Source organism: Delphinus delphis, chromosome 20 (assembly GCF_949987515.2).
Source record: "Delphinus delphis chromosome 20, mDelDel1.2, whole genome shotgun sequence".
Classification (NCBI taxonomy): Eukaryota; Metazoa; Chordata; class Mammalia; order Artiodactyla; family Delphinidae; genus Delphinus; species Delphinus delphis.
The window spans coordinates 3,942,029-3,968,420 of record NC_082702.1 but is presented as its reverse complement, the minus strand read 5'-3'; the positions used below and the strand labels follow the sequence as shown (position 1 = coordinate 3,968,420).

At 48.5% G+C, this 26,392-nt stretch overlaps 1 protein-coding gene and 2 pseudogenes across 1 annotated transcript in view; all 3 read right to left on the bottom strand.

The window, feature by feature from the left end:
• The window catches only part of LOC132416835 (NACHT, LRR and PYD domains-containing protein 2), a 1,001,898-nt gene that overhangs the window by 533,012 nt on the left and 442,494 nt on the right, over positions 1–26,392 (bottom strand).
• Positions 5,836–9,271, bottom strand: LOC132415789 (leukocyte immunoglobulin-like receptor subfamily A member 6; annotated as a pseudogene).
• On the bottom strand, positions 17,967–22,460 carry LOC132416969 (leukocyte immunoglobulin-like receptor subfamily A member 1; annotated as a pseudogene).

Here is a 26,392-nt window from a genome sequence, read left to right as displayed (position 1 = left end):
TTATCATGTCATCTGCAAACAGTGACAGCTTTACTTCTTTTCCAATTTGGATTTGTTTTATTTCTTTTTCTTCTCTGATTGCTGTGGCTAAAACTTGCAAAACTATGTTGAACAATAGTGGTGAGAGTGGGCAGCCTTGTCTCGTTCCTGATCTTAGTGGAAATGATTTCAGTTTTTCATCATTGAGAATGATGTTGGCTGTGGGTTTGTCATATATGGCCTTTCTTATGTTGAGGTAAGTTCCCTCTATGGCTACTTTCTGGAGAGTTTTTATCATGAATGGGTGTTATATTTTGTCAAAAGCTTTTTCTGAATTTATTGAGATTATCATATGGTTTTTATCCTTCAATTTGTTAATATCGTATATCCCACTGATTGATTTGCGTATATTGAAGAATCCTTGCATTCCTGGGATAAACCCCACTCGATCATGGTGAATGATCCTTTAAATGTGCCGTTGGATTCTGTTTGCTAGTACTTTGTTGAGGATTTTTGCATCTATGTTCATCAATGATATTGGTCTGTAGTTTGCTTTTTTTGTGACATCAGGGTGATGGTGGCCTCATAGAATGACTTTGGGATTGTTCCTCTCTCTGCTATATTTTGGAAGAGTTTGAGAAGGATAGGTTTTGGGTCTTCTCTAAATGTTTGATAGAATTTGCTTGTGAAGCCATCTGGTCCTGGGCTTTTGTTTATTGGAAGATTTTAAATCAGAGTTTCAATTTCAGTGCCTGTGATTGATCTGTTTATATTTTCTGTCTCTTCCTGGTTCAGTCTCGGAAGGTTGTGCTTTTATAAGAAATTGTCCATTTCTTCCAGGTTGTCCATTTTATTGGCATGGAGTTGCTTGTAGTAATCTCTCATGATCCTTTGTATTTCTGTGGGGTCAGTTGTTCCTTCTCCTTTTCATTTCTAATTCTATTGATTTGAGTCTTCTCCCTTTGTTCTTGATGAGTCTGGCTAATGGTTTATCAATTTTGTTTATCTTCTCAAAGAACTAGCTTTTAGTTTTATTGATCTTTGCTATTATTTCCTTCATTCCTTTTTCAGTTATTTCTGATCTGATTTTTATGATTTTTTTCCTTCTGCTAACTTTGGTTTGTTTTTGTTCTTCATTCTCTAATTGCTTTAGGTGTAAGGATAGGTTTTTTATTTGAGATTTTTCTTGTTTCTTGAGGTAGGATTTTACTGCTATAAACTTCCCTCTTAGAACTGCTTTTGCCGCATCCCATAGGTTTTGGGCCATCGTGTTTTCATTGTCATTTGTCTCTAGGTGTTTTTTGATTTCCTCAGTGATCTCTTGGTTATTTAGTAGCGTATTGTTTAGCCTCCATGTGTTTGTATTTTTTTACAGTTTTTTTCCTGTAATTGATATCTAGTCTCATAGTGTTGTGGTCAGAAAAGATACTTGATACAATTTCAATTTTCTTAAATTTACCAAGGCTTGATTTGTGACCCAAGATATGACCTATCCTGGAGAATGTTCCATGAGCACTTGATAAGAAAGTGTATTCTGTTGTTTTTGGATGGAATGTCCTATAAATATCAATTAAGTCCATCTTGTTTACTGTATCATTTAAAGCTTGTGTTTCCTTATTTATTTTCATTTTGGTTGATCTGTCCGTTGGCGAAAGTGGGGTGTTAAAGTCTCCTGCTATTATTGTGTTATTGTCGCTTTCCCCTTTTATGGCTGTTAATATTTGCCTTATGTATTGAGGTTCTCCTGTGTTGGGTGCATAAGTCTTTATAATTGTTATATCTTCTTCTTGGATTGATCCGTTGATCATTATGTAGTGTCCTTCTTTGTCTCTTGTAGTAGTCTTTGTTTTAGAGTCTGTTTTGTCTGATATGAGAATTGCTACTCCAGCTTTCTTTTGATTTCCATTTGCATGGAATATCTTTTTCCATCCCCTCACTTTCATCTGTATGTGGCCCTAGGTCTGAAGTGGGTCTCTTGTAGATAGCATATATGGGTCTTGTTTTTGTATCCATTCAGCCAGTCTGTGTCTTTTGGTTGGAGCATTTAATCCATTTACATTTAAGGTAATTTTCGATATGTATGTTCCTATTACCATTTTCTTAATTGTTTTGGGTTTGTTATTATAGGTCTTTTCCTTCTCTTGTGTTTCCTGCCTAGAGACGTTCCTTTAGCATCTGTTGTGAAGCTGGTTTGGTGGTGCTGAATTCTCTTAGCTTTTGCTTGTCTGTAAAGGTTTCAGTTTCTCTGTCGAATCTGAATGAGATCCTTGCTGGGTAGAGTAATCTTGGTTGTAAGTTTTTCCCTTTCATCACTTTAAATATGTCCTGCCACTCCCTTCTGGCCTGCAGCGTTTCTGCTGAAACTGTTAAGCTGTCAACCTTATGGGGATTCCCTTGTATGTTATTTGTTGCTTTTCCTTTGCTGCTTTTAGTATTTTTCTTTGTATTTAATTTTTGATAGTTTGAATAATACGTGTCTTGGCATGATTCTCCTTAGATTTATCCTGTATGGGACTCTCTGTGCTTCTTGGACTTGATTGACTATTTCCTTTCCCATATTAGGGAAGTTTTCAACTATAATCTCTTCACATATTTTCTGAGTCCCTTTCTTTTTCGCTTCTTCTTCTATGATTCCTATAATTTGAATGTTGGTATGTTTAATGTTGTCCCAGAGGTCTCTGAGACTGTCCTCAATTCTTTTCATTCTTTTTTCTTTATTCTGCTCTGCATAGTTATTTCCACTATTTTATTTTCCAGATCAGTTATCCATTCTTCTGCCTCAGTTATTCTGCTCTTGATTCCTTCTAGAGAATTTTAAATTTCATTTATTGTGTTGTTTATCATTGTTTGTTTGCTTTTTAGTTCTTCTGGATCCTTGTTAAACGTTTCTTGTATTTTCTCCATTCTGTTTCCAAGATTTTGGATCATCTTGACTATCATTACTCTGAATTCTTTTTCAGGTAGACTGCCTATTTCCTGTTCATTTGTTTGGTCTGGTGGGTTTTTACCTTGCTCTTTCATCTGCTGTGTATTTCTCTGTGTTCTCATTTTGCTTAACTTACTGTGTTGGGGGTCTCCTTTTTGCAGGCTGAAGGTTCGTAGTTCCCATTGTTTTTGGTGTCTGCCCCCAGTGGGTAAGGTTGGTAAGTGGGTTGTGTAGGCTTCCTGGTAGAGGGGACTGGTGCCTGTGTTGTGGTGGATGGGGCTGGATCTTGTCTTCCTGGTGGGCAGGACCATGTCTGGTGGTGTGTTTTGGGGTGTCTGTGAGCTTAGTATGATGTTAGGCAGCCTCTCTGCTAATGGGTGAGGTTGTGTTCCTGTCTTGCTGGTTGTTTGGCATGGGGTGTCCAGCACTGTAGCTTGCTGGTCGTTGAGTGGAGCTGTGTCTTAGCGTTGAGACGGAGATCTCTTGGAGAGCTCTCACCGATCGATATTTCATGGGGCCAGGAGGTCTCTGGTGGTCTCTGAACTCAGCTCTCCCACCTCAGAGGCTCAGGCCTGACACCCGGCTGGAGCACCAAGACCCTGTCAGCCACACGGCTGGAGTGCCTTCAGAGTTGGGGAGGCTGGCCTGCAGTGGCTCTCCTTCTGTGCTGCACATGAGAATCACCAGCTTCTTCCTTGTTTTGCCCCAAAGGCAGTGTGTTTCACAGAGAAAAACAGTAGCCTTGAAAATAGTCACAGCTCTGCGATGGCTTTTTCTTTTTTCCTTTGTGTTTAGTCTGGTTTCACTTGCTCCCAGGGGGCCACGTGCAGAGGCCTCACACCTGGCTCTTCCAACTGGAGTTCCTAGTGCGGAATCGGTTTTGTCTTTTCTTTTGTTGATCTGTTGTATCACACTGATTGATCTGTGTATGTTGAACCAGCCTTGTGACCCTGGCATGAATCCAACTTGATCATGGTGTGTGATTCTTTTTATGTGTTGTTGGATTCGGTTTGCTAATATTTTGTTAAGCATTTTTGCATCTATATTCATCAGAAATATTGGTCTGTAATTTTCTTTTTTTGGCAGTGTCTTTGTCTGGTTTTGGGTATCAGGGTGATTGTGGCCTCAGACAATGCCTTTGGGACTGTTTCCTCCTCTTAGTATTTTGGAAGTGTTTGAGAAGGCTCAGTGTAAGATCTTTTTATGTTTGGCAGAATTCTCTCATGAGGTCATCCAGTCCTGGGTGTTTGTTTGCAGGGAGGTTTTTTTGTTTGTTTTAACATCTTTATTGGAGTATAATTGCTTTACGGTGGTGTGTTAGTTTCTGCTGTATAACAAAGTGAATCAGCTATGCATATACATATATCCCCATATCTCCTCCCTCTTGCGTCTCCCTCCCACCCTCCCTATCCCAGCCCTCTAGGTGGTCACAGAGCACCGAGCTGATCTCCCTGTGCTATGCGGCTGCTTCCCACTAGCTATCTGTTTTACATTTGGTAGTGTGTATATGTCCATGCCAGATTCTATTTCAGTCGTAGTGATCAGTCTATTCAAAGTTAACTATTTCTCCTCGATTCAGTTTTGGTGGGCTGTATGTTCCTACAACGTGTCCATTTCTTCTAGGTTGTCCAGTTTGTTAGCAAAGAGTTGTTTATAGTATTCTCATGAGTTTTTGTATTTCTCTGGTATCAATTGTTATTTTTCCTCTTTAAATTCTTATTTTGTTTAGTTGGGTCCCACATTGTCTGCTTTTGAATTTGATGTAATGAAGTACACTCTTATAGTTTTTCTTTACTTACTGACCATCAGGCTTGAAAATTGATCTGTATTATTGTAGCCATTTACCTTTGTGTATTTTTCTGTCATATAAAATTCGGTTGCATATGTATAACAGTCCATTCATAGTTGGTGAGATCTGTTTCTATGATTTTGTCTAATGTGAACGACCCCTGTGTCACAGTTCTCCTGAATGTATACTCATGGTTATGTCCACCTTTTCCCTAAGTTATGTAACTGTGGGTCAGAGCTGTGTGTCTCTCCTTTTAACCGATAATTGTTATTTACTCCCCAAATTGACTGAGGCAGTTAGTACACCTACCAGTAATGTACTGGGACTTAAAGTGCTCAGTGTTTTCTCCCACAACTGATATTTCCATTGTTTTCTCTTTTGCCTCTCATGGGGACGGACTAGGATGCAAAGGCCTAGGACTAGGATCATTTCATGGAAACCAGGGCATAAAGCTGAGTGGAAACGATCTACTCGCGATGCTTTATATAAAGGACATGTCTGTGTGTATCGGGGTCATCACTGAGCTGTGCCCCAGCTGGGTCAGATTGGGCACGAAGAGAGGTTTTTTTTTTTTTTTTTTGTGGTACGCGGGCCTCTCACTGCAGTGGCCTCTCCCGTTGTGGAGCACAGGCTCCGGACGCGCAGGCTCAGCGGCCATGGCTCACGGGCCCAGCCGCTCCGCGGCATGTTGGATCTTCCCAGACCGGGGCACGAACCCGTGTCCCCTGCATCGGCAGGCGGACTCTCAACCACTGCGCCACCAGGGAAGCCCGAAGAGAGGATTTACACTGAAGAAAGAGACAAATGCCACACATCTGGGCTTTTTACACAATGATAAATTCCTAAGCCCGCTTACCAGCACAGCAGCTGGCTGTCACTTCAAACGCCACGGTGTTCCTTCACACTAATGGTATTTCTGGAGAAACTATACCCGGTGTCATCTGACGAGGAGAGAAGGGCTTGAGGGGTCCAGAGAGAGTTTTAGGGAAGAGTTTTGGATTTATCTGTTCGAAACAGGACCCCAAGTTCACCCATTTATTCAGTTACTTAAACGACATTCTGTTTCTGACTGAAGGGATGGAGGTCAATAGCACACAGCAGCCAATGTGGAAATTAAAAAAACCCAAATATATTACATGAAAGTGGGCCAGAGCATGAAGGTGTGTAAGGTGTGGACACAGACCTGCCGTGTGGGATGTGCCTCACGTCACAGGGGTGAGAGGGGACGGGGCAGTCAGGGAGAGTCATCACTGGTGGGGCGGGTAGGCACCATGGTTATCCGAGGCCCAGTCCTCCACAGGGACTCCCGGGCCTTCTCCTGCACCCACACCATGTCTCTCCCTCCCTGGTCAGACAGTTCACACAACACGTGCTGCAGATTCTCTTCCAGAACCTCCTGGGCACATACGGTCGTGACAGGGCTCCACCACTCGGACGGTGCACGGTCCCCTCTTGTGTTCAGCTCCTGGCTGCATCTTGGGGTCCTCCGTGGCCGTGTTGAGCCTGAAAGAGCAGAATCCCGAGGCCCAGCAGGACGGAGCCGGCCATGCCCATCCGGATGAGGTTCTCCACTGTGTAGTCTTGCGGGTGTGAGGGTAGGGATTCTGGACGAGAGATCACACGGTCAGAGCAGATCCCAGTCACCCTAGACTCCAGGATGTCCACCCAGGGAACCTGCCTCTCCTTGAGAGGACATGACCCTCGGAGCCCAGCCCCATATCTGAGTGATGTCATCACTCGTGGGATCTGACTTGTTTTGTGGCAGGTGGATGGTGTCAGCTGCTCATGAGAAATGTAAAGTGAGGTTGTGAGTGAGGAGTTGGGGAGACACGAGCTCTTCTCCTGGGTTCTGTGTCCTCAATGCCTCCAATTCTCATATTACAGCTTCTACACAGTTCCTTAATGAACCCTTCCTCTAATATGCCAGGTTCCATCTGCTCTCCTCATTGGATTCTCTCAGCTGCCATGTGTTCTTTGAATTCAGAACCTGCTTTGGAATCACTTTGGAACAGAGTTGGCTGTGCCCCCGGTGCTCAGGATCAGTGAGAAAAGTGGTCTCTTAAGACAGAAATAATTGAGTGCTGTGTGTTCTGTGTTCAGTCTGAGATTGAAGCCTATAATCTTATTCTCCTACTTCTGGGAGTTCCCACTGATTCAACAGCTGAGGACCCAGGATCCAGTGATGAGACTTTGGAGTCAGGGGCCATTGAGTGTCCTCCTCTCTGGAGGCCCACTGTGTCCCCTCATTCATTACTACCTCAGACATTTCTGGGGACAGAGCCCTGAGCTGACTGAGTCAGAGAGGACAGGGTCAGGGTCCCTCACCTGAGACCGCGAGCTCCAGGGGGGCACTGGCGTGTGACAGCAGGTAGGGGTTACTGCTGAGTGAACTGTAGCACCTGTAGGTCCCATTGTGGGCTGAGGTCACGGGACTCATGGAGAATTCGGCCTGGAAATGCCCACCTCGGTACTTTGATCTAAGACGCAGTGGGGGCCGGGCTGCCCCCTCCTTGGACAGAAGGAAAGTTTCATTTGTGCTCCTTGACTGACACAGCAGGGTCACGTTCTCTCCTGAGGCCACCATGGGGCCCGGCTGCACCGAGAGGGAGGGCGTGTCAAGGAAGGACCCTAGAGAGACGAAGGGGGGTGAGGGGCTGCCCGCCCCCTGGTTCCGAACTGCGACTCAGCTGGGCCTCCCTGAGGCCCCTCATCTCTGTCTGTCTCTGTTTTCTCCGAGTCTCTCCCTCTCCCTGCCCACCCCCGTCTCTCTCTGTCTCTCTCCCTCCCTCCCTGGGGACCCCTCACGCCTGGTCCCAGCATCACCAGCTGGGGCTCCCCCGGCAGGGCCTGTGCAGAGTCTGGGTCCCTGACTGACCCGCTGGCTCCTCACCTGCCACCAGGATGTCCAGGGGGTCACTGGGGGCCGACCACTCGGAGGAGAGGTTGTGTCCACCGTAGCATCTGTACCGGCCCGCGTGGGTGTCGGTCACCGGGTCCAGGGGGAAGTCGGCCTGAGAGAGCCCAGCCTGGGGCTGCCGGCCACGGCGCTGGGGGAGGGCCTGTCTCCACTCCTGGGACAGAGCGAATCTGTCATAGCCGACGTCAGAGCGACACTGGAGGGTCAGGCTCTGTCCAGAGGCCACGACAGGGCCCTGCGGGGTCAGGAGGGAGGGCTTCCCAGACACACCTGGGGGAAGACCACCCTGGGCTGTAGGGGCTGGTTCCTCCCATGAAGCCCCTTCTCCCGTCCTGGTCCCCAGGCCTCAGTGTCTGTCGCTCACACTCTGTGTCTCTGTCCTGTGCGCCCCGCTCCCCCCTCACCCCACCCTCTCATCTGGGACAATCCTGGGAGAAAAGCATCTAATAATCTGTCTCGTGCCTCAAGAAGTACGTGAGGCCAGGGTGGGACCTCCTCACCTGAGACCAGGAGCTCCAGGGGGTCACTGGGGGCCGACCACACCTGGGGGGTGTCCCTGTAAAAGCCGTGGCATCTGAACGTCCACCTGTGGCTGGGGGTCACGTGACCCACGGAGAACTGGGCGTGGGTCTGCCCACGGGGGCCTCGCTGTGCATCCAGGGTCCAGGAGGACTTGGGTTCTCCTTCCTTAGTCAGAATGAACCCGTCCAGTCCCTCCCATGAGCCACACTGGAGGGTCACGGTCCCTCCCGAGGTCACCACAGGGCTCGGCAGGGCTGAGAGGGTGGGTTTCCTGTGGGCCCCTAGGAGAGAAGGAGGGAGCTTGTGAAATGGGGCTCACACGCCCCTTTCCTCCTCCAGGGCTGGGCTGTGAGAGGGACACACCCCTGAGAGCAGACCCCCTTTCTGAGGGCAGAGCCCGATGCTGGGGCCCCCGAGTGTCCTCTCACCTGTCATCACCAGCTCCAGGGGGTCACTGCGCTCTGACCAGCCAGTGGGGCTGAGGTAGTAACAGTGATATCTCCCTGCGTAGTCCTGTGTCATGTATGAGATGGAGAACTTGCCCTTGTCCCCGGGCTCCAGTGGGGGCTGTCTGTACCAGGAAAGTGAGCTTCCCTCTTTATCCAAACGGAATTCCCGGACTCCCAGGGTCCCCTGACACCAGATGGTCACGGGGCTCCCCCAGGGGATCACAGAGCCTGGCTCAGCCCAGATGGTGTGTTTGGGGAGGGTGCCTAGAAGGACATCAGAGGCTGGGTCACAAGACATCCTCACCCCCAGGTCCCCAGCTCTCAGCCCCCAACCTCCCGGACTCTCCCTCCTTCAGCTCAGAACTGCTGATCCCCACCCCATTGCCTGGGGTGGCCCCTGTCCCCATGATCAGTAGGGAGGTGGGACACCTGGGGACAGACTCACCTGCCTGCACCTGGGTCCTCAGGCCCACACTCAGCCCTGGAAGAGAGACCCCTGTGAGAGGTTCGCCCTGAATCCTGATTAGCGCCTCTCCTACCCGTGGGCCTCCTGAGTCCTGGGGTCTCCTGACAGAGCAGCCTGGCTGTGGGGAGGGGTCCCTCCCTGGCTGGGGCTTCCCCTCCCCCTCCTCCATCTCACCGAGGCAGAGCAGGGCCGTGAGGCTGGGGGTCATGGCGTCTCGTCCCTGTGGTCCAGGCGGTGCAGATGGAGGAGACCACGGTGCCCTCAGGACGGAGACCCGAGAGTGTGTCCACTGGGAGGCTGGTCCTCCCCGTCACGGGTCTGTGACGTCAGCAGCCCCACAGGAAGGGGAACTGCCCCTCCCCAGGAGCCTGGCTCTCATTCCCATGACAGACCCGGTGTCTTCCTGAGACGCCCGTTCCAAGTGAGCGTGACCCGAGCACGTCTTTCCCTCTCAGAGCCTCCCCGTTGGGTCTCCTTCGTCCTCAGCCGATCCATCGGGGGGTCCCATGGACAGGGGTCACCAAGGCCCTGGCAATGCTTCAGGGAGGTTGCAGGTTCCTGCTGCACCGCAGAGCTCAGATCAGCAGAGACACTCGTTTAACATCTGCCTACAGCTCCGTGGAGGTCAGTGTGGCAATGAGCACAGAGGAGAAGTTCGGGGAAATAAGGAAGGATACATGCCTGCTCCCCTGGCCCCAGAGTGTGGGTTTGCTTTCTGTCTCAGCCCCCTTCAGGGACTTCTCCCTTTTTCTTGAAACAGCGTCCACCCCACCTCCCTGGGAACAAGCCCCTGAGTCGTTCCTGCCTGCTCGGTGGCCCTTGATCCTTGGACAGGGCTCTCCTCCCCGTCCTGTCATCCTGCCTGGAAGCTGCGGGGACCTTGATTTGAGTTAGCGGTCTCCCTTTGAAGGAAGACATCTCTATTTAACTCTGTCCCCACTGCTCTTGTAACCGTGAGGGCAGTGCCCTTTCTGAGCCTGAGTTTCCTCCTCTGCATGTTGTCGCGAGCCCCACTCCTCAGAATGGCTGTGAGCTCAATGGTGTCAGGTTCATTGCAGGATCACCATTGTTAATTTCCAGAGCAGGTGACAACAGCAGTGGGTGGGACATGAGAGGATCCTGGGCTCAGACTCCACGGCAAAGTGGGTGATTGTGGTGCCCACCTAAGAGCCCTCCTCTGCTCCTAACACTGAGAAATGCTATTTTGAATATTTCTGAAACACGTACCCACAGACACATGCAGAAAAAGAGAAAGAAAGTTCCCCAAATGGAGAGGGAACCAGACCAAAGAAGAGGGAACTAGGCTGAGTGGCCCCCGCTGACCGGGATCATCAAGAGGGTCATAGGGAGGAGGTTCCCAACTGTGTGGACAGAGAGAGGGACCCAGGTCCTCACAGGCAGGGAGGGGTCAGGGCTCCAGGTGAACTTTGAAGCTGCGGCCCCACTTCCCCGCGTTTCTGGACGGGCACTGGGATAGCTCTGCTCACTGCCCCAAGCCCATGGTCAGCATTGAGCCACCTCCCTTGTGTGGCATGAAACAGACTCAGTCCACGATTGTCAGCCCTGGGCATCCACCCTCGTGAGAGTGTGAGGGTCCCATTGCAACATCCCTGAGGCCACAGCTGTGAGCAGATGCTAAGTCTGAGACGGTGGGCAGCACGGGGCAGAGCAGCTGCAGCAGTCGCCCCTGGTCAGCCTGACTCCCAGGACAGCCCCGGGAGAAGCCTTCTAGGAGAGACCGGGGGTGTGAGGGCAGAGCCTTTAACAGGAATGGACATCACAGTGACCCTAGTAATGATGACAGTGCTACGGACAGCCGTCTGCTGACGAATGGGGGTGTCCTAGGCAAGGAAACAGAATCAGTAGGAAACCAATAAAGAGATGAAAAAAATCTAGAACATACTTGATGTGAATATCTTGATTGTATCACAACACAATTAGTGGCTTTGCTGAAATAAAAATATGCAAAAAAAGAATCAGTAGGGAAATATGACAGTCGATTTAAATTAAGTGTGTTTAAGTATCTGAAAAATAAAGGGAGGCAACCATATGGATTATTTTAGAGAAGAAAGGGCAGGTATTAAGAGTTAGAAAAGGTAGAGATGACAAATCCAGTAGGATGAACACATTAAAAAATGTCACCCCATCAAGGACAAGACAGCTGAGGGACCAGTTATGGAATTGAATACAATATCGAGGAAATGTTCCACATGAAGGTTTGAGAGACCAGAAATGGAAATTCAAGATACTTGGGGAATAGAATGAGGAGGGCCCACGTCATATCTATTGTAAGTGTCAGAAGGAAAGGTCGTGACGTATAACAACGGCCAAAGAAATGAAGAATTGAACATTTTTCAGAGATGAGGACAGGCCACCTAAGTGCTAGGACGCCTGTATATAAAAGTGACATCTGTATGTTGACCCTTCATGGTAAATTAAGAAAATGAAAGTTAAATTAAAAAAAAAAGTATCTCAGACTGAATTGTATGCTTCGAAATGGTTAATTGTATTTTGTGAACATTTCAACTGAAAAAAATCAAGGACGACTGTCCTGAGGCCCTACAAATGTCCTGAAAGTACTTCCTGTAGAAAATGCAAATTACCATTAAGAGAATGACAAGCTCATTGGGACCAGACTACCTCGTACCCAAAGGCGATGCCAGAAGATACTGGAGAAATACCTTCAGGGAATTAATTGGGAAGAATTTTACACTGAGCCAGATTATTTTTAAGGGGCAAAAGTGAAAGGCTCATCAGAGGGTGAATCCCTAACTCCGAGGAGGTTCCAGCCACCACATGTGACCTGTGGGAGCTGTGTCCATTCCGCCAAGCCCACCACGTCAGGCTGCGTCTTCCTGAGAGAGAAGGAGGGTTCTGGTGGGGATGGAGCCCTACCCATCACCTGTATGTTCCTCTCCCAGTAGTTGAGTCACACACTTAATTTGAAATAAGAAATGTTTTCAAGTAACTTGATAAAGAGAGAATGAGAGTGAAAGAAGGCATTTCCAGAGACGCAAGATCTTAGATATTTTACTATTTTCACACTCAGTGAAAGGAATACTAAGAGATGTAAAGGAGAAAGTGAGATGTCATATGAGAAAAAAATGGTATGAAAAGCACTGAAAAATTAACTAACACAACTAGTACACGCACCCACAGATGCACCCACACGTGTGCACACAGGCACACAGATGTGCACACGCACATGCACGTATATGGAGTACCCATATTTCAGGTGACGTATAATGAGAACATTGTCTTCTCTCATGGAGGAGGAGAATGCATAGCTGTTTAGAAATAAAAATGTAAATACATATGTTAACATGGGAGTAACAGCCTAAAATTAGAGATGGAATAACTACCAATGTGCTTGGTGTAATTAAATGAAAGAAAACATTTTCAGCTTTATTGAGATATAAGTAACAAAAATTGTGTATATTTAAGATGTACAACTTAATGTTCTTATTTTTTAAAAAAGCATTTATTTATTTATTTATTTACTTGGCTGTGTTGGGTCTTAGTTGTGGCACGCAGGATCTTCGCCGTGGCAGGCGGGATCTTTCGTTGCGTGCGCAGGCTCCAGAGTGCATGGGCTCAGTAGTTGCAGCTTGTGGGCTTAGTTGCCCCGTGGCATGTGGGATCTTAGTTCCCTGACCAGGGATCCAACCTGCGTCCCAAGCAGTGGAAGGTGGATTCTTAACCACCGGACCGCCAGGGAAGTCCCACTTGATGTTTTTATATACACTTACCTTGTGATACAATCACCACAATTAAGCTAATTAACATATCCATGACCTCACATACTGAACATTTGTGTGGGAGTGTGTGTGTGGTGAGAACACTTAAGGTCTATCCTGTAAGCAAATTTCAAGTTTACGATGGAATATCGTGAACTGTACTCACATCACCGTACATCACATCTCCAGAAGTGACTCGACTGCGTAACTGAAACTTTGTTCCCCGTGACCAGCAGCTCCCCACTGACCCCTTTCCCAGCCTCTGGCAACTACCATTCTCCTGTGTTTCTATGAGCCTGATTATTCTAGATCCGCCAGGGAAGTGAGCTCGGGCTGTATTTGTCTGTCTGTGTCTGGCTTCTTTTACTTCACATAATGTCCTCCAGTTTCATCCACGTTTCCCAAACGGAAGGATTCCCTTCTTTTTAAAGGCTGAATAATATTCCAGTGTGTGTGTGTGTGTGTGTGCGCGCGCGTGCGTATCTCACATTTTCTTTATCTCTTCATCTTTCGACAGGCATTGGGGTTGTATCCATATCCTGGCTAATGTGAATAATGCTGCAGTGAACATAGGAGTGCAGATATGTCTCCGAGATCGTGGTTTCATCTGCTTTGGCTATATACCCGGAAGTGGAATTGCTGGCTCCTATGGTAGGTAGTTCTAGTTTTAATTTTTTGAGGAAACTCCATACTGTTTTCCACAGTGGCTGCACCGATTTGTGTTCCCAGCAACAATGCATAGGGTTCTCTTTTCTCCACAAGTTTGCCAACACTCGTTATCGTTTTTTTAAATTAACTTATTTATTTATCTTTGGCTGCGCTGGGTCTTCGTTGCTGTGCGTGGGCTTTGTCTAGTTGCGGTGAGCGGGGGCTACTCTTCCTTGTGGTGCGCGGGCTCCTCATTGCGGTGGCTTCTCTTGTTGTGGAGCAAAGGCTCTAGGCCCGCGGGCTTCAGTAGTTGTGGCTTGTGGGCTCTAGAGCGCAGGCTCAGTAGTTGTGGCACACAGGCTTACTTGCTCCGTGGCACGTGGGATCTTCCCCGACCAGGGCTCGAACCCATGTCCCCTGCGTTGGCAGGTGGATTCTTAACCACTGTGCCATCAGGGAAGCCCAACACTTGTTATCTTTTGTCTGTTTCATAACAGCCATTCTAACAGGTGTGAGGTGATATCTCATTGTGGTTCTGATTTGTATTTCCCTGAGGGTAGTGATGTTGAGCACCTCTTCCTGTACTGTTTGGCCATTGGAATGTCTTCTTTTGAGAAATGCCTATTCAGGTCCTTTACCTGTTTTTTAAATTGGGTTGTTACTACTTTGCGTTGAGTTGTGTGAGCTCCTTGTATATTTTGACAAGTAGCTCCTTATCAGATATATGGTTTGCAAATATCTTCTCCCAGTCTATATGTTGCCGTTTCACTCTGTTGTCTGTTTCCTTTGCTGTGTAGACGCTTTTAATATGATGCAATCCCCTTGTCTATTTTTGTCTTTGTTGCCTGTGCTTTTGGTGTCATATCCAAAAAACCATTGTCCAAACTCACGTCAAGAAGCTCTTCCCCTATGCTTTCTTCTTGTAGTTTTATGGTTTCAGTCCTTATGGTTAAGTCTCTGGTCCATTTTGACTTGATTTTATATATGGTGTGAGCTGAGGGTCCAGTTTCATTCTTCTGCATGTGGGCGTCTAGTTTTCCCAGCATCATTTATTGAAAGTACTATCCTTTCCCATTTGTGTGTTCTTGGCACCCTTGTGGAAGATAGCTCACGGAGCTTCTTTGAGACAGTTAGTTTGAACAGTTAGGCGTCTGATAGACCTTCATCTTCTACGGTTTATGTCTTGCCTGCGGCAGTGTCACATTCCCTGGTTCTTCGTGGGTCTTACAGCTTTGCTTTGGTGTGTGTGTGTTGGAAGAAACAGCCACCTCTTCCAGCCTTTATGGTCGGAGTTTGCAGACCAGCCCAGTCAGAGATTCTGGATTACCTCCACGTCTTCCCTCAAGCATATGGTATTTGTTTTTCTCTTTCTGACTTACTTCACTTTGTATGACAGACTCTAGGTCCATCCACCTCACTTCAAATAACTCAATTTCGTTTCTTTTTATGGCTGAGTAATATTCCATTGTATATATGACCAACACCATTTATTGAAGAGACTGTCCTTTACCCATTGTGTACTCTTGACTCTCTTGTCAAATATTAGTTGACTACACACGGGTCGGTTTATTTCTAGGATTTTCATTCTGTTCCGTTGGTCTATATATCCGTTTGTTGTTTTCTATTACCATACTGTTGTTTTTTTTTTTTTGTGGTACGCGGGCCTCTCACTGTTGTGGCCTCTCCCGTTGCGGAGCACAGGCTCCGGATGCGCAGGCTCAGCGGCCACGGCTCACGGGCCCAGCCACTCCACGGCACGTGGGATCTTCCCGGACCGGGGCACGAACCCGTGTCGCCTGCATCGGCAGGCGGACTCCCAACCACTGCGCCACCAGGGAAGCCCAGCATACTGTTTTAATACTATATCTTTGTAGTATATTTTGAAATCTGGCAGTGATTCCTCCAGCTTGTTCTTTTTCAAGATTCTTTGAGTATTTGTGGTGCCTGTAGTTCTTTTTTTGCATTTTCTGTCATCTGTCATATCAATTATACTTCTTTTTAAAATTGAAGTATAGTTGATTTACAATATTGTTAGTTTCAGGTGTACAGCATAGTGATTCTTTTGTGTGTGTGTGGATGTGTGTGTGTGATTTGCAGATTATATTCCTTTATAGGTTATTACAAGATATTGGGTATAATTTTCTGTGCTATACAGTAACTCCTTGTTGCTTATCTATTATACATATAGTAGTTTGCATCTGTTAATCCCATACTTTTAATTTCTATCCTGCCCCCATCTCTTCCTTTTGGTAACCATAATTTTGTTTGCTATGTCTGTGAGTCTGTTTCTATTTTGTGTACAGATTTCTTTGTATTATTTTCCACATATAAGTGATATCATATGGTATGTGCCTTTCTCTGACTTGTTTAACTACACATACTATTGTCTAGTTCCATCCATGCTGCTGCAAATGGCAATTTTCATATTTTATGGCTGAATAATATTCCATTATGTATATATATGTATGTGTATATATGTACCATATATATACCATATCTTCTTAATCCATCACCTGTTGATGGGCACTGTGGCTGTTTCCATGTCTTGGCTATGTGGCTTGTCTTGTAAATAGTGCTGCTATGAACACTGAGGTACACGTATCTTTTCACATTATGGTTTTCTCCAGACATATGCCCAGGCGGCTGGATCATGTGGTAGCTCTACTTTGAGGTTTTTGCGCATCCTCCTTACTGTTTTTCACAGTGGCTGCACCAATGTACACTCCCACCAAGGGTGTAGGAGGGTTCCCTTTTCTCCGTACCCTCTCCAGCATTTATTATTTGCAGTTTTTGACGTTAGCCCTGGTGACTGTACCGTGGTGATACCTCACTGTAGTTTTGCTTTACATTTCTCTAGTAATTAACGTTGTTGAGCATCTTTTCATGTGCCTGTTGGCTGTCTGTATGTCTTTGGGAAAATGTCTATTTAGTTCTTCTGCCCATTTTTTGATTGGGTTGTCTATTTCTTTGACTTTGAGTCATATGAGCAGTTTGTATATTTTGGTCGCATTGTTTACTTATATTTTCTCCCATTGCGTATGTTGTGTCTTCATTTTGTTGACGGTTTCCTTTGCTGGGCAAAAGCTTTTAAGTTTGATTATGCCCCATTTGTTTATTTTGCTGTTATTTCTTTTGCCTTGGGAGACTGATTTAAGAAAATATTAGTACAGTTGGGAGTTCCCTAGTGGTCCAGTGGTTAGGACTCAGCACTTTCACTGCCGTGGCCCAGGTTCAAGCCCTGGTCGGGGAAGTAATATCCTGCAAGAGGCGCGGGACGGCCAAAAAAATAAATAAGGCTATGAAAATATTGGTACAATTTATATCAAAGAGTGTTTTGCCTATGTTCTCTTCTAGGAGTTTTATAGTGTCATGTCTTTTTTTAAAATTTATTTATTTATTTATTTTTGGCTGTGTTGAGTCTTCGTTGCTGCGCAAGGACTTTCTCTAGTTGCAGCGAGCGGGCTCTGCTCTTCACTGTGGTGTGTGGGCTTCTCATTGCAGTGGCTTCTCCTGTTGCAGAGCACGGGCTTTAGGCGCGTGGGTTCAGTAGTTGTGGCACGCGGGCTCAGTAGTTGTGGCTCGCGGGCTCTAGAGCACGGGCTCAGTAGTTGTGGTGCACGGGCTTAGTTGCTCCACGGCATGTGGGATCTTCCCAGACCAGGGCTCGAACCCGTGTCTCCTGCATTGGCAGGCGGGTTCTTAACCACTGCGCCACCAGGGAAGTCCTATAGTGTCATGTCTTATATTTAGGTCTTTAAACCATTTTGAGTTTATTTTTGTATATGGTGTGAGGGAGTGTTCTAATTTGATGACTTACATGTAGCTGTCCAGTGAATCCCACCGCCTCCTTGACCCGAAAATGAGAGGCCACCTTCACTCTGCCCTTCATATTGTGGGGCTGATTCCATAGGTGCCGTGATGACTCTAAGTGCTCCTAGGAATCAGCACCCAGACAGAGGCGAGGAGGGCACCTGCTCTTCTCTCCCTCTCTCAGCTGGGCATCTTCCCCTTCATGCATTTCGTCTCACTATGACCACCCAATAGGCACCAGTGACCTCAGTTATACTTGAGACATGAAGCCCCCTCCTTCCTTCATCTCCACTCCCAGCCCCAGGTCCAGTGGGAAGCGACCCTTCTGTAAAGGTTTAGTGGGGAAGGGTTAACAGAAGTTCAGCCCAGGACTGGGGAGACTGTGTCTCTTCTACGCTAAGAGGAAGGACTCTGTTACTCAGCAGACATGGCGTTCGTGCATGTGGGTGAGAGTCTGCAGGCCCCCAGTGCTGCCTGGAACAAGGACAGAAGGAGGATGTGGCGCGTGTCTGGATCCTCATGTTGTTCTTAGCTCCACGTCTTCCCTCAAAGTTCAGAGCTTCCGCTCTTCTGTCTCCCTTCTGCACACACCTAGCACTGCCTGGACCCTGGGGTGGGGTGAGTGGAGTAGAGGGAGAGGGACTCCCCCTGTATTGTCCCTCCCTCCGTGGGGTGGGGCCACCTGTGGCTGACGTCCCTGTGTCCCCCTTCTTCTCCTCCAGCTCAGAGCTCCCCTGGGACAGGGCTGTGAGCCGAGGGTCTGGCTCCTCGATGGATATGGGGAGGGGGCTCCTCGCCTGAGAGCAGGAGCTCCAGGGGTCGCTGGGCTGTGACCTCAGGGAGGGGGAGGTGCTGAATGAGCTGTAGCACGTGTAGGTCCCACTGTGGGCTGAGGTCACAGGACTCAAGGTGAAGTTGTTCTGAAAGGGTGGAGCCGTGTTCTGCAGACGAAGGTGCTGGAAAGGAGTGAGTGACCCCTCCTTGGACAGATGGAGGGGATCGGACCAGACCTCAGAGCCACACTGCAGGGTCACGTTCTCTCTGCAGGGTTCTGAGGCCTACAGCTGGGCTGAGAGGGAGGGTTTCCTGTACATTCCTGGGGGCAAGGAAGGTCGTGATGTGTACAGAGCCACCCCCAACACACCGTTGACCCTGAGCTGAGGGACCACCATCCTCTCTCCAGGGACCCTGTCTGTGACCCCCTCTCAGCTGCTCTCAGCCCCTCTGTGTGGCTCTCTCTTATCTCCTGGCACCCGCTCCATTTTTCTCACTCACTCTCCCTGGACCACTGCCCTGTCTCAGTGTCTGCTCTAGGACCCCTCCCAGGACCCCATCACCACCAGGGGTGGCTCTGGGCCCAGCACCCTGACAGCACAGTCAGGATGTGGGGCAGGACAGGGGCTGCTCACCGGCGATCAGCCTGTCTCCACGGAGCACGAGAGAGCCCGGCTAGGCTGAGACGGAGGGCTCCTTGTACACCCCTGCAGAGAAGGGACAGTGGCACCGAGGGGGACGCACACCCCACACTGCTCACTGGGGCTGCAGTGAGAGCTCTCCTGGTCCCTCCCAGGCCTCCCGCCAGTGGTTCTGCCCCGGGAGGCCACTGCCCCTGACCCCCCATCACCCCAGGGCTCACTGGGCACAAGGCTCAGGTCAGGGGTCCAGGAAACGATGGGGCTGGGGGCCCTCACCTGTGACCTGGCGATGCAGAGGGTGACTGGGGTGTGACCACACATGTGCAGGGAGCTGGGAGAATCATAGTATCCGCGGGTTCCCCCACGGGAGGAGTTTAGGGGGCCCACAGGGCACACGGCCTGTCCCGTCCCATGGGTCCTCGATGTCCGGCGTCGGGCGGGTCGGCGCCTCCCTCCTTCAGCAGGTGCAGAGTGCCCGCTGCAAACTGTGAGCTGCCAGGGACACGCCCCCTCCTGAGGCCGCCACAGGGCGCGGCTGCTGAGAGGGAGGGCAAGGGGCTGGGTTAAAGGGGGGCCTTCAGCCCGCTCACCGCAGGTGTGGGCTGTGAGGGGAGACGTCCGTCCCCCTGAGCCCACACTCTGCTCCCTCTGCCTGTAAGGACGCTGCCGCAGTGGGAGGGGACCCGGGTCCTCCCTGCTACCTGTCCCCACCAGGGGCAGGGGGTCACTCCACTCTGACCTGTCTTTCCTGCAGTGATAGACACACTGGTACTGCCCTGCAGTGCTTGAGCTCGAGGATTCAAAGGGGAAACTGGCCTTGTTACTGGAGTCCTGTGGGGCCTTAGCCTCCCAGAGTCCAGAGGGCCTCTCTCTATACAGACGGTAGACATCAGCCCTCAGAGATCCCGGAGACAAGATGATCACAGGGCTTCCCTTGGTGACTGACACCTGGGTCAGCCCAGATGGAGGGTTTGGGGAGGACCCCTGGAAAGGGATCAGACCTGAAGAGTTAGGGGTGCCGTTCTCCCGTCAGTTTCCCCAGCTGTCATTTCCCAGGCCCCTCCCAGACAGGTCAGCATCATTTCAGACCTGCTGTGTTCCCCCCAGGTGACCAGGGGGTTGTTGGGTTGAAGCAGGAGGTCTGGGGGGCCTCACTTACCACGGGCCCTGACTCAGCCCTGGGAGAGAGTTCCCTGTGAGCGCCCATCCCCCAGCACACATCATAGATGCTCCAGGCCTGGTCTGGGCCCTGAGTTCTGGGGTCAGATCTGGGGCTGAGCACATCCTTCCTCCCCCACAGTTTCTGCCCCCACTGATCTCCTGAGACCTGGGGTCTCTCAGCTTCAGACCTGGGAGGAGCGGGGCCCCCTCCCCGCTCCCTTCCCCAAAGCTCACCGAGGCAGAGAAGGGCAGTGAGGGTCGGGGTCGTGGCTGTGCCTCCCATGGTCCCCAGCCGTGCTGGTGTCTCACAAAGTCCACAGAGCCAGCAGGACAGACAGACACGCGGGGGCTGACAAGGTGCAGGCTGTGTGTGACACGTCGGGTTCCTTCATAGCAGCCTCTCAGAAAGAGGAACAGCCCCCCAGGGCCTCACGCTGCTCTACCTGCAGGATGGGGCCCAGGAGACAGCAGGCTCTGGGACCTTCCAGACCACATGTGGGTCTCACCAGACCCCACGCACTCTGCCTCTCCTCGGGCCAAACCCAAAGCCAGAGAGTGACACTCGTCCCGGGACAGGAAGTTGAGGATGCAGGGCAGGGCCTAGGAGCAGCCCAGTTTTGGCTCCGCCCAGGGCGCGGAGAGGGCTCCAGGGCGGTTAACAAGCTGCCCAGTGGCTGCAGGGACAGGCTGCAGGCAGAAGCCCTGAGCCCGGAGGGGCTCCTCACAGGCCGCTGGGCTCCAGGGGCTCCTAGTGGTGCCTGAGGCTGAGCCTTTGGAAGAGACACTCGCCCAGCCCAGCCTGGGGGCCGAGCAGCCTGCGGAGGTTGCTCAGGCGGTCGCCCATCTTCTTGATGAGCTTCACCTGCTCATCCAGGAAGTGGCTCCAGGAAGTCCAGAGGTGGAGTCTGCGCGGGCAGAGCCCAGGGCCTGTGGACCCACAGGGCCTGGCGCAGGTTCTTCTCCGTCAGCCGGGCGGCTTCCACGGCGTCCTGGGCTTTCCCCACGCTCCTGGGACGGCTTCGGCACGTCCTGGAAGAGGGCGCGGCCACAGCGCTGCTTTTGCCTTTTCCAGTGAGCTCGGGCCCTCCGGCTTCTCCTCGGCCCGTTCGCGAAACGATGTGTCACGCCCTCGCGAGCTGCTGCGTCGTGTGGGAAGAGAAGCGCAGAGACAGGTAGGTGTGGGAGAGCGGCAGACGCACGTTACCAGGCGGGTGACTGCGGCCTCCACCTGGCGGAGGAATTGTGACGAATCTGGGAGCTCCTGCTTGGTCGGCAGTAAGGAGCTAAGCTCAGAAAATGGTGTTGGCTGGTCCCGGAGGGCGAGGAGAGCTGAGTGGGTGATTCCAAGGTTGTGACTGGAAAAAAGGTTGGAGGGTGGTCCGAGTCTGGAGGAAGGGGCGCCCTTGGGTCTGTTCAGTCCAAACACTGTGGAAGCAAGAGACACCTGCGTGGCACCGCCCAGCGCACTGCTTGGTTCCAGTTCTGATTTTGGTTTTCATAGAACCTGTGTGACCTTGGAGAAGCCCCTTCCCTTTCCCGAGATGCTGAAAATGCAAAATTTGTTCCTTCCTTCCAACGTTTATTGAGCAGTTACTATATCCAGACATGAGATTCATTGGTGACGGTGACCGGTTCTTTCCCTGGACTCATGGAGCTCTGATGATGACACCAGACAATACCTATTTAGACAATAAATAATTTGGGTCTAGTTTTGTTCAGTTGTACAGAAGGAGAAAAACAGTGAGGCACAGTGACAGGTGGAAGCCCAGCAAGCTTGTGATGGAAGTGCGGGGACTTTCTGGAGAAGGAGAGACCCAAGCTGATAGAGGTTAGCACAGGAGTGGTGAGGGGCCGGCACCCTGGGCCGGGAAGAGGGGGAGCTGTTCTGAGCACTGGAGTTCAGGGGATGCTGGGCCCTGGTCCTACAGGGTCTAGTGCACCCTGCAAGTGTGCCTGGATTTTATGCTTGAGACAAGAGGGTAATTTTCCGGAAAGGAAGGTATGAACACACAGCTGGGCTGAGATGGTCGCCGCTCCGCAGGGATTGGACTGTGGAGGACTGTGGTGGTAATAAACAGTGATAGAGCTCCAGCACCATTTGACCACTAGGTGATGAGTGGGTCAGTATCTAAGTGGTTGATGAGGTTTTCTTCTGTAACGCTTCCAGAAATCCTACAACAAAATACATTCGCAGTTGAGTGGGATGAATCAGGAAGACTTCTAGGTGGTTTGGAAAGGGGTCTGTGGTTTTCATAATCGGCTCAAAGATGACCCCTTGAGAAGACACAAGTGTGGTGAGAACTAAGGTGTGCGTCTGGGGAGGGGAGGTGGTTAACTGGGAGGAGCTTGCTTTGAGGTAGGAGTTAGCTTCGCTGGTCCTGAGAGGTCAGCCCCTTCTGATCGTCAGCCTCAGGGAATGTCATGTGGAGATACTTGGAATTTACTTGAAGGCAGGTGGAGACCCTGGAAGAATTATTTTTAGGGGAGGGTCCTGCAGTAGATCAGGTTGGGGCCATGAGAATCAAATTCCTCAGCTGGGAGTGAGGCCCTGGGGTGGAAGAGCCAGGAAGGAGGTGCTGGGTTGCAGCGACCAGTCCTGAGTCTGCCGCCGAGCTTGACTGTGGTGCTGGACCAGGGTCATGGATTCGCGGGGCTTTGGGCCAGGGCTGTTGGATGGGTTCATTGAATGTGAGGTGGAAGCGGGTGAAGCACTGAGGGCTCCTCCACTGTCTGCCTTGCTTGTCTAGCGGAGCCGGTGGGGCTGTCACAGAACGGATGACCCCAGGGGAGAAGGAGGCTCGGGGGGATATTTCTAATCCTGTCAACTGACACACAGAGGAACCACCACCTGCCTCCTGCACTGGGAACGCGGTTTTGTTTCTCACAGACCCTTCCTCTCTGACTTCCTTGTTTCTATCCACAGCAGCACCTTCTGGTCATTCCTCTCCATCCAGACCTCTGAGTCGTTTCTGCTCCTCCCCACCTCTTGTCCCCCAGACAGTAACTCTTTTTTTTTTTTTTTAATAAATTTATTTATTTATCTATGGCTGCGTTGGGTCTTCGTTGCTCCCTGCGGACTTTCTCTAGTTGCGGCGAGCGGGACTACTCTTCATTGCGGTGGTTTCTCTTGTTGCGCAGCTCGGGCTCTAGGCGCGCGGGCTTCAGTAGTTGTGGCTCGCGGGCTCTAGAGCTCAGGCTCAGTAGTTGTGGCTCATAGGCTTAGTTGCTTCGCGGCCTGTGGAATCTTCCAGGACCAGTGCTCAAACCCGTGTCCCCTACATTGGCAGGCAGATTCTGAACCACTGCACCACCAGGGAAGCCCTATTTTTAGTTTTTTAAAAAACCTCCATACTGTTCTCCATAGTGGCTGCACCAATTTATATTCCCACCAACAGTGTAGGAGGGTTCCCTTTTCGCCACACATTCTCCAGCATTTATTATTGGTAGACTTTTTGATGATGGCCATTCTGACCGGTAGAGGTGATAACCTCACTGTGGTTTTGGTTTGCATTTCTCTAATAATTAGTGATGTAGACCGTCTTTTTATGTACCTGTTGGCCATCTGTATGTCTTCTGGAGAAATGTCTGTTTAGGTCTTCTGTCCATTTTAAACTTGGTAGTTTGTTTTTTGATATTCACCTCCGTGAGCTGTTTGTATATTTTGGAAAGTAATCCCTTGTTGGTCCCATCGTTTGCAGATACTTCTCTCAGTGAGTAGGCTGTGTTTTCATTTCGTTTACAGTCTCCTTTGCTGGGCAAAAGCTTTTAAGTTTAATTAGACCCCATTTGTTTATATATATTTTTTATTTCCATTACTCTAAAGAGACGGATCCAAAAAAAATATTGCTGTGATTTATGTCAAAGAGTATTGTGCCTATGTTTTTCCCTAGGAGTTTTATAGTATCTGGTCTTACATTTAGGCCTTTAATTGATTTTGAATTTTTTTTTGTATATGGTGTTAGAGAATGTTCTAAGTTCATTCTTTTACACGCAGCTGTCCGGTTTGCCTAGCACCACTTGTTGCAGAGACTGTCTTTTCTCCATTGTATATTCTTGCCTCCTTTGTCGAATACTAAAATTGACCATAGGTGTATGGGTTTACTTCTGGGCTCTCACATCTGTTCCATTGATCCTTGGGTCTGTTTTTATGCCAATATCATTCTCTTTTGTTTACTGTAGCTTTGTAGTATTGTCTGAAGTCTGGGAGGGTTATGCCCCCAGGTTTGTTCTTTTTCCTCAGGATTGTTTTTGCAATTCTGGGTCTTTTGTGGTTCCATATAAATTTTAGGATTATTTGTTCTAGTTCTGTGAAAAATGTCATGGGTAATTTGATAGGTATTGTGTGAAATCTGTAGATTGCTTTGGGTAGTATGGCCATTTTACCTGTATCAATTATTCCAATCTGAGAGCGTGGGATATCTTTGCATTTCTTTGAATTATCTTCAGTTTCCTTTATCAATGTTTTATAGTTCTCAAAGTATATGTCTTTCATCTCCTTCATCAGGTTTACTCCTAGGTATTTTATTTTTGATGCAATTTTAAGAGATTGATATTTTACATTTTTTCTGATATTTCACTGTTAGTGGAATGAAAAGCAACAGATGTCTCTGTGTTAATCTTGTATCCTGCTACCTTGCTGAATTAACTTATCAGTTCTAATAGTTGTTGTGTGGAGTCTTTAGGGTTTTCTATATGGAGTATCATGCCATCTGCATGCAATGACACTTTCACCTCTTTGCTTCCAATTTGAATACCTTTTTCTTTTTCCTTGTCTGATTGCTGTGGCTAGGACTTGCAAAACTATGTTGGACAGAAGTGGTGAGAGTGGGCATCCTTGTCTTGTTCCACAATTCAGCTGGAAGGCTTTCAGCTTTTCACCATTGAGTATTATGTTGGCTGTGGGTTTGTCATAAATAGCTTTTATTATGTTGAGATATGTCGCCTTTGTACTCACTTTGGTGAGTGTTTATCATGAATGGGTGTTGAATTTTATGAAATGTTTTTTCTGCATCTATTGAGATGATCATGTGGTTTTGTGTTTTTTTTTTTTTCAACATCTTTACTGGAGTATAATTGCTTTACACTGTTGTGTTAGTTGCTCCTGTATAACAAAGTGAATCAGCTATGTGTATACGTATATCCCCATATCCCCTCCCTCTTGCGTCTCCCTCCCACCCTCCCTATCTCGGCCCTCTATGTGGTCACAAAGCATGAACTGATGTCCCTGTGCTATGAGGCTGCTTCCCACTAGCCATCTATTTTACATTTGGTAGTGTAGATATGTCAATGCCACCCTCTCGCTTAGTCTCAGCTTACCCTACCCCCTCCCCGTGTCCTCAAGTCCATTCTCTACGTCTGCGTCTTTATTCCTGTCCTGCCCCTAGGTTCTTCAGAACCTTTTTTTTTTTACATTCCATATATATGTGTTAGCATATGGTATTTGTTTTTGTCTTTCTGACTTACTTCACTCTGTATGACAGATTCTAGGTCCATCTACCTCATTACAAATAACTGAATTTCGTTTCTTTTTATAGCTGAGTAATATTCCATTGTATATATGTGCCACATCTTCTTTATCCACTCATTTGTCGATGGACACTTAGGTTGCGTCCATGTCCTGGCTATTGTAAGTAGTGCTGCAGTGAACATTGTGGTACATGACTCTTTTTGAATTATGGTTTTCTCAGGGTATATGCCCAGTAGTGGGATAGTTGGGACATATGGTAGTTCTACTTTTAGTTTTTTAAGGAACCTCCATACTGTTCTCCATAGTGGCTGTATCAATTTACATTCCCACCAACAGTGCGAGAGGGTTCCCTTCTCTCCACACCGTCTCCAGCATTTATTGTTTGTAGATTTTTTGATGATGGCCATTGTGACTGGTGTGAGGTGATACCTCATTGTAGTTTTGATTTACATTCCTCTGATGATTAGTGATGTTGAGCATCCTTTCCTGTGTTTGTTGGCAACCTGTATGTCTTCTTTGGAGAAATGTCTGTTTAGGTCTTCTGCCCTTTTTTGGATTGGATTGTTTGTTTTTTTGATATTGAGCTGCATGAGCTGCTTATATATTTTGGAGATTAATCCTTTGTCAGTTGCTTCATTTGCAAATATTTTCTCCCATTCTGAGGGTTGTCTTTTTCTCTTGTTTATGGTTTCCTTTGCTGTGCAAAAGCTTTTAAGTTTCACTAGGTCCCATTTGTTAATTTTTGTTTTTATTTCCATTTCTGTAGGAGGTGGGTCAAAAAGGATCTTGCTGTGATTTATGTCATAGAGTGTTCTGCCTGTGTTTTCCTCTAAGAGTTTTATAGTATCTGGCCTTACATTTAGGACTTTAATCCATCCTGAGTTTATTTTTGTGTATGGTGTTAGGAAGTGTTCTAATTTCATTCTTTTACATGTAGCTGTCCAGTTTTCCCAGCACCACTTATTGAAGAGGCTGTCTTTTCTCCATTATATAGGCTTGCCTCCTTTATCAAAGATAAGGTGACCATATGTGTGTGGGTTTATCTCTGGGCTTTCTATCCTGTTCCATTGATGTATATTTCTGTTTTTGTGCCAGTACCATACTGT